General features: G+C 32.1%; 1 non-coding gene across 1 annotated transcript; it reads right to left on the bottom strand.

The window, feature by feature from the left end:
* Positions 1-5,152: 5,152 nt before the first annotated feature.
* On the bottom strand, positions 5,153-5,224 carry Trnaa-cgc. Its single transcript has one exon. It is a non-coding gene; the product is annotated as a tRNA-Ala (tRNA).
* Between the last annotated feature and the right edge of the window lie 3,122 nt (positions 5,225-8,346).

The raw sequence follows: 8,346 nt of genomic DNA, 5'->3' as shown, positions 1-8,346 counted from the left end.
TATTTTTGGTCAAAACAAATTATATTTTCATAATCTAATTTCCTCGGAGTACTGCTTATTTCCTATTCATGACCGTGTCCAATAAAATTGGAGCAGTCTGTTTACAGTTGTTTTGTACTGACAACTTACATTAGGCTTGAAGTATACTGACGCATCGCGACGTACGGATTTTGCTTATAATTATGTCACCGTATTTACGTAAACTATTCATTGTTTAAAAACCTGTTTTAATATTATTAATGTTTAGTAGACAAATCAATTTTAATCATTGCTGGTGTTGATTACAATGTTTAATTTGTTCTTTTTAAATTAATGAAGATTAATCACATCTTGTACAAGTATGTAAATAAGCTTCCATTTCTGACTGCTGGCTAATGTTATTTATTTTATGTTCATAATGATTATCGCCAGGGACTTTGTGTAAGTACTTCGGTAGCGCAAACCACGACCTCCAGCCAAGATTAACTGCTTGCATGGACTTTGGCTTTTTGTAAAATTCAAACATACAAATTTCACCAGAAAAATACAAGTTTAGTATTAGATTGATGTTCGTGAATATTTTTATTTTCCGTAACACAGACAACACTACGTAGTTCTAATTTTATTTGATTATTATTATTCATAACTGTAAAATAATGATTAATAAAACATTAACATTGTTTAAGAAATGTGGATCGTATGTTCAAAGCTTAAGAGACAGTTGCGTCCCCGAGGGCCATTTATTGTTCAATGCGAGTAAAAAGAAACGGGGCAAACATAAAGATACAATCATAAAGTCCCTAGAAAACAAGTTGTACAAACGACTTTCAGCCTTAAACTTGCTATATTTAAAGTTCAATTTTACACTTAATATAAATGTGAGATGTTACTTTTTTAATACCAGTTATTAGGGTTTATACAGAAGCTAGTAGTTATTCAGAAAGTCAGACTTGAAACATACATAATTAAATCACAGTCTCATTATTTAGGCATTTCCCGATTCCACTTAAATTGACTATTGTCTGTTAAGTTACATTTACGTAATAGTTCTACATCTATGTGAGTTGGTTAACATAACGTATTCATAACTAAACCGAAGTTTACATTTGACTTAGCTTAGGAAATTACCTGCTAGCAGTAAAATATAATATTGAGATAGTATAGTTTCAAAACATGTTCGAACTTGCTGTTAGGCAACATCGGAATACAATTATTGATATATGAGAATTATATATTTTGTTTTATCGATGTTTTTAATTTAATTAATTACTCTTTGTTCAAACAATTCAATCAATATAAGTAATATAATACACAACTACCTATTAACACAGCTGCAAGCAACGCCATTTTGAAGTGCTTATTTCCATTATAACATTGTACTAACTACACTGAAATGTTCTACAAAAGTTCGCGTTTTGCTTCGTGAAGTCCAGAACTTTTAACTTAGCAAAGTACACCAACTCCCCAATTGGTATTACGCGAAAACAACATTTATTACAAGCGCACACAGATTGAATTAGCCCGCGGTAGAATTCCGCTTACAACTTTGTGCAAATAGACCAAGTTCAAGTTATCTGAAAAGTTATTTAACAAAGTTTCATAGCTTTCTTGACTGTTATGGGAGTTTGTACTTTGAGTAGTTGGGATTGGGTTAATTATTGTTTGTAGGACAAAGTTTACTTAGGACCTTTGGCAAGCGAGTCTCGTCTGCGTTATCCCATCGAGAGCCGTGACTGTAGAAAGATTTTCCTTCTCTACAATAGACTGAGACTGAGACCGGTTACTGAAATGACTTTGTAATGGCGTCCTCAATAAAACGATCTTCAATATCGAAGGCTTTTGCTTTATTTATTATCCCAAGAAGTTTTTACCAAATATTTACTTATTTCCATTTATTATCTTTTATGACCTCTGGATCGAAATTTTACGGATTAGTTTATTCATTGTTACGTAACAATTAAAATAGATATATATTATTGCAAATAAATACAATCATTCCATTGAGATGGATACCTAAACTATTTTTTAAATTACCTATTAATAACGTATAAATTATTAATATTTTTTATTAAAAACGTATGATAGAACGAAAACCGAGATATTTTATAATAATACATACAAATATATTAAATTAATCAATATTTACTAACGTCAAAACAAGGTTACGTCTTTGTAAACACGATTCAAATTTTCATCCCTACAGCTTATGATTTCCTTGAATAAATTTATGAAAACTAAACAAAAGCATTCTTCTAAGTGCTGCGCTAATAATGAAACCATTTTAATCTTAAATAATTTGATTCATAAAGTTTACTATTCAGAATAACACCTTCACGTATACTTAAACTTATGTGTAGGTATATCTAAATAAATAAATAACATTATTAAATATATTAATATGTTGTCTTGTTATTTCCGGTGTAATAAAAACATAGTTGCGCTACTTTTGTGTCAGAAGTTTGTGTATATGAGACTAAAACTCATTTACGCAACCGCGCAAGTATGTTTTACTTGTATTACTTTTCACTGAAACTTTTCCTTTCACAACTTTTGAACTAATGAAAAACTATTCAAACTAAGTTAACTCGTTATCACCTGTCACTTATCAGTCCGTCCGGTCCATAAGCAAGGTCAAGAAGTAATGTTTAGCGTCCTTCTTGGCTCGCTGAAGTAAACATAAATCACAAGAGTATTTTCCGGGAAACGTCACTCGTAATACACTTCAAAACAATAAGTAAAATCTTTAAAAACACACTCAAAAGCCGCGTACACTGTGATAAACACGAAAAAACTCCAGTTTCGAGTCAGACAAACGTATATCGACTTACGGCATAACCTCAAAACATCTTACTGACACTCCGCGGCCCACAGGAATTAATAAAAAGTTTCTTTATAAAACAAGTGGGTTGTGAGCATGTTCCAAAATGGCGGAACTTCGCGTTAACTTCGGAACGTAGAGCGACGTGAAGTTGCAGGGTGCGCGTCTCGTGCCGCCCGCGGTACGATTGCGCACTGACTACTAACTTTTCTCATAACAATTCCACGAAAAAACTTGCTAACAGTTAGTTTTTTCTGTAGAAACTTTTTGACACATCTTTTAAAGTGAGAAAAGTTTATGGTTAAGTCATAAAAGTAGTTTTGAGTATATTTAACATAAATTAGCAAATGAGATAGTCGCGTAGAGATCTCAAATCGGACCGCGAGTCGCGTTGTCGACGGGGGTTCGGTCGGGGAAAATCAATAACTTACGGCCGACTCTCTCCGCCGCTCTCCGCGTTTAATCATACACTTTGTGAGCAAAACATTAAAACTTGCTCGTTTGTTTGGCGGAGGGAGACGGCCGTCGTTCGCGGAGCGGAGTAGTCGACGGAGCGGGCAGCGAGGCGACGAATAGAGCGGACAAAGTGTCCAGAGCGAGTATCGGGATGTTTTGCCACTTTCGCGAGTTTACTTAGGATGAAGTTTTGCGAGGTGTTCTTACTGAGAAGTACGAATTTGTACTGCAATATGAGAAAGATTGGCGGCGACCGCGCCCCCTCCTGACTAACATAACTTCGCTGCATTGTTATCGGCCGCCGCAAGATCAAATTAAAAGTTTGTTTAATAACTTGTAAGGCTGTTTATTACGTTCGTGGCCCAGTTTCAAATTACTCCCTTACTCTCTTATTTAACAATAAAATAATTTACGAAAATATATACATATACAACATTTATCGAAGATTTGTATACTTTTTAAGTAATATTTTAGTTAATATACAAATTTGCAGCATAGTCGGATAAAAAAATAACTTTAGTTTTTACTTTTAAATACTCAAAACTCTTAATCTTCACAAATATTATGTTCTATGTAAAAAGACAATAACACTCCGTTTTAAATTGAATTTCGTTGAATTTAAACAAAAAAGAATATCGATCGAAGTCATTTAATTCTTTAAGTAGTGTAAACAAGTTTTGTCTATAAATGTTTTCACATCTCCACACTCCCCAACTCCCCTATTTGACCGACAATAAATAGTCGATTAATCAGTAAACTTGTTTAGGAACAAATATAATTGGAGCCCTCTCACCTTGTAGTTTGCAAATGTGTTCGTTGATGCACATATGAATATATAATACCAGAAAGATCTACAATGACTGGTCTTTTAAAAATCGTTAAACAAATCTATCAACTAGTTGGGAGTTTCGAAGTCAGAGAAGCCAGACTCCTACCCACCCACGGGGGTTGTATTAACAAGTACTTTACGAGATAAATAAAGTTAGCTTATAAGAGACTGTTGACGTTTGTACGGATTTTATGTAAGTTGGAGAGGCTATTATTTATTTTTGTTTCTTTCTGTCATTAATTTGATAATTTACTCGTAAGTTCTGTAATCGTATCTTTTTTTCACATACAATTTGTAATACGTTACAAATAATAAGCTAGCGCTACACAAGATCATAATGTTTTCCATTTAATTATTGATTCCATGAAAAGGCAATTAATAAATAGAAATTTCCTTTATAATTTAAGACGGTTCGTTGTAAGCTGAATACTTTGTAAGAAGTTTTCGAGGAAAACTAATCAACAGCGAGAGTTATAAGCCGTGGCTTTCTCAAAATAAAATCTCTGTAAGTGAGTTCGTATATATTTCAGTTATTTAAAATGAATGTATTTTAATGCAAATTTAATTCAAAGAGAAGGTCACGGGTATGAATCTTTGTCTTTTTAATTACTATATTTGGAGTTATAAATATATTCGAAGGTTGTGACAGTGAAGATCTACTTGGTGATAGGTATATACACAATGGTGTAGTCTGTATTGTAGGCACGATCCACTCATAATAATATATTTTACCACCAAACAACAATACTTGTTATTGTTGCGTTCTGATCTGAAGATTGATATGACGGGGAGGGATAAGCAAAGTATGGGCGCAAAGGTTGAGTAGCGAATGTTTATCACTGGTTAAACCTTTAGGACTTTTATTTCGAAGGATAATAATACAATACTATATAGCAAAAAAATATTGGAATAATTCATATGAATCTTCATAAAGAAAATAGTCAGTTCGACAATAATTTCACCATTATTTCAGAAGTGATAATTATAATTCAGTGATAATAAAAAAGTTCATTAAAATATAACGAATGTTTATTTAAATTGACTTTCATACGAGACAGATAAAAAAAATTTGGAGGTGCTGGGATTTGAACCCAGGACTTTCAGCATGCGAAGCAGACACTCTACCACTGAGTTACACCCCCGGATATATTTTAGTCTAAAAATAAGAGAATCCTGACTAACTAAAAATTTATGTAACCGTTAAATAAATATAAAAAGCATCGTCAATTTAGAGGCCTTAATTTTAAACATCGTCAACATTACTTTATTAAATGAACTAACCTGAACCAGCTAAAAATGAATATACACTATATAGCGACCCACCACGGCTTCGCACGGGAGGAATTTATTAATAAAAAAAATTAGAAGTATGCTTAGGTTTCGTAAGTTCGAAATATTTTTTTTACTTTGTTATTTTTATTAAGAAATAATTTTCTAAAAAGATGCTAATGAAGATTTTATATTTAGTACTATTTTTGCTAAATTGATTGAGTAAAAGATATTTTTTTTATATATTAATATCCTACAAAAAAAAACACTCTTACAACGTTCCGTCATTGCCATTATTGATGATATCTCAGCTTTAGGTCAGGGATTATATAATTGAAAACTCAGGATACAAAATTTTGAATCAATCACACCAATAAATGTTGCTCACAATCATTCAACAACAACACATTACATATAGAACGCCAAATATATCGCTAATGCTGTCAATATATTAAATTACAAACTCTATAAAATTACAGTGTGGTGTCATACAAATGGGCTTTTAATAAATCCTAATAAATAATCAATGGTACAAAATTAGTCAACCTGAATTTTCCTCTTTGATTAATGTTAATGGTTACAATGGCGTATTTACAATCTTAAAAAAATCTCATATAGTAGATAATTCTTTGTCTTGGCGCTTCAAGTTGCATAGGCGAGATGAACTATTTTTGCCTACCAGCTCTGAGACTTTCGAAAAATATTCTTCCATTTACAACTAAAAACTAAAATCTCAAAAAAAAAGTCAAAAGTTAAAGTTGTTACCAATACCTTCTATATTGGAGTCTACTTGTCCTTTACTATATATATTCTACGATCCCCAAAAAGCATGTTTCCTTAAAGAGCGCTTGACGTATTTCAGCTCTGAAACTCTTTTTTGCCACCCACATACTATTCCGAGTTACAGTCAATTGTTTAACAATTCTTCCACTTAAACGAGGCAAATTGAAAATTGAAATATAATTAAAGTCCTCTGCATTATTATTATTTATTATCTTAATTTATTTACTTGTATATTGCATTATTTACGTATGTGTATACGAATAGGTATGCTTGTGTAGTAGTTTGTGAGGGTACACTCAGTGCCCGATTTTATTCTGTATGTTCTTTTAACAAAGTTCAATGAATAAAATCACATTTACTTTATATTTAGCCTTTTATTTTGTAACATAAGTTTGTAAGTTTTTACTTTGTCCATTGAAAGTAAATCAATAAACGATCTATCTGTGAATGTAAAGTCTAATGAAACTAATCCATAGATTATTATTCTTTCATAATAGCAGCCCGTATTCTGAATAAAAATTGATTTTTTTTTTAAATTCTATAATTATATATTTCTTTATCGAACATAAGTGTTGTATAAAAAAATATATAGGCGTTTTACCGCAGTACAAATACGTAATAAGTACGTAATTTAATACTATGTTGTAGATAATATAGCACTAATACTATCGTACTTATGTACAAATTACTGGCCCCGTAAAGAACGAATTCGGATTCTTAAATAATAAACAATGTTATGAAAACATGAAAAAGATTCAAATATATTTTTCAATTTACTCTCATATTAATGTTCTAAAGCGATTTCCGTAATTTAATCTGATAGTTTCGCACAACAGTTACGAGTATAATACAATTGGATTAGAGATAGGCTGCCTACTGACCGTTTAGTATTGACATTGTCCTTATTTAACTCGACGCTTGCTAGTTACTATCACAAACAATTATTAAACGCTATAAACATTTATTTTTACCACTTAGTCTAACAATTTCAGTCGCCTTCATTGATTTTCATTTGTTTCTTAATAAAAAAATCACATGTCTACATATCATGAGTTTATATAAACTACTTGTTTCAAGTTATCAGAAGACCACATTATTTGTAGTACAGAACATGAGTTTTTTTTTATTATGTAGGTAGGCGGACGAGCCAATGGGTCACCTGGTAGAAATAGGCTTTAAGAGATATTCCTTTCACTAGATCGCTAATGCGCCACTAATCTTGGGGAACTAACTACACTGTCTCACTTACCTTCAACCCGAAGCACAATAATACTGGGTACTGATGTTTGGCGGTAGAATATCGGATCGGTGTGTGACACGTAACCAAACGGGTTTGCACAAAGCCCTACTAAGTGAAATTGTTAACTTACTAAAGTCAAGAGCAATGAACAATTTAGAAACGTTGAGAAAAATAATAGAATGGCGGCCAGTGTAGTTCATTCCCTTGACTGTACTGGCCGTCTTCGCGTTTGGGCTCCACTACCACTTACCATCAGGATGGTGGTAATATGAGAAACAAAGTAATTTTACAGGTAAGCAATCAGTATCGTCCAACAAACTCAGTACCTCCTGTAAGTAATATGAACCATTACATACAATGCGCTACTCTGCGCGGGAAGGTTATATAACATCTCGTTGCTGTAATCACATTGACTCACTCACCCTTCAAACCGGTAAATATCATTACAAAGTATTACTGTTTGTCGGTAGAGTATCAGATATTTTTTATTTTATCTTAACGGACGCTTGTCTTTTGTTTTACTTAGCTTAATTGAAGAAAGGTTATATGTATGTTACATTTTGTAAAAATAGAATTTGATATCATAAATTTATACGTTGTAACGAAATGTTAAATATTTCCAAAATGTTACACGTTACATTCATCTACTCATATCTTCATTTGCTAGTGTTAGTGCTTTTTAAGATAAGTATTTTATTCAATTTGACACTTCTACTGCACTCTACTTTTTTCTTCCTCTGCTGTCAAATTTTACTTAAAGTGACCAGTATCCAAAATAATTTATTGAATTTTATTAATTGTTATCATCTACACATATTTGACCGAAAAATTGATTATACCACATATTAGCGGCCTCACTTGCTTTTTAGGATGGTCATTAATTATTAGGCAAATAGCCTATCCTTGGAGTTCAAGCTTGCTTTCAACCATATTTCATCAAATTTGGTTCTATAGTTTGACCGTGGAAGAGCA

The sequence above is a fragment of the Vanessa atalanta genome, chromosome 6 (assembly GCF_905147765.1).
Source record: "Vanessa atalanta chromosome 6, ilVanAtal1.2, whole genome shotgun sequence".
NCBI classification, from domain to species: Eukaryota; Metazoa; Arthropoda; class Insecta; order Lepidoptera; family Nymphalidae; genus Vanessa; species Vanessa atalanta.
Note: the sequence above shows the minus strand (reverse complement) of the source record. Positions and strands in the feature narration are given on the sequence as shown.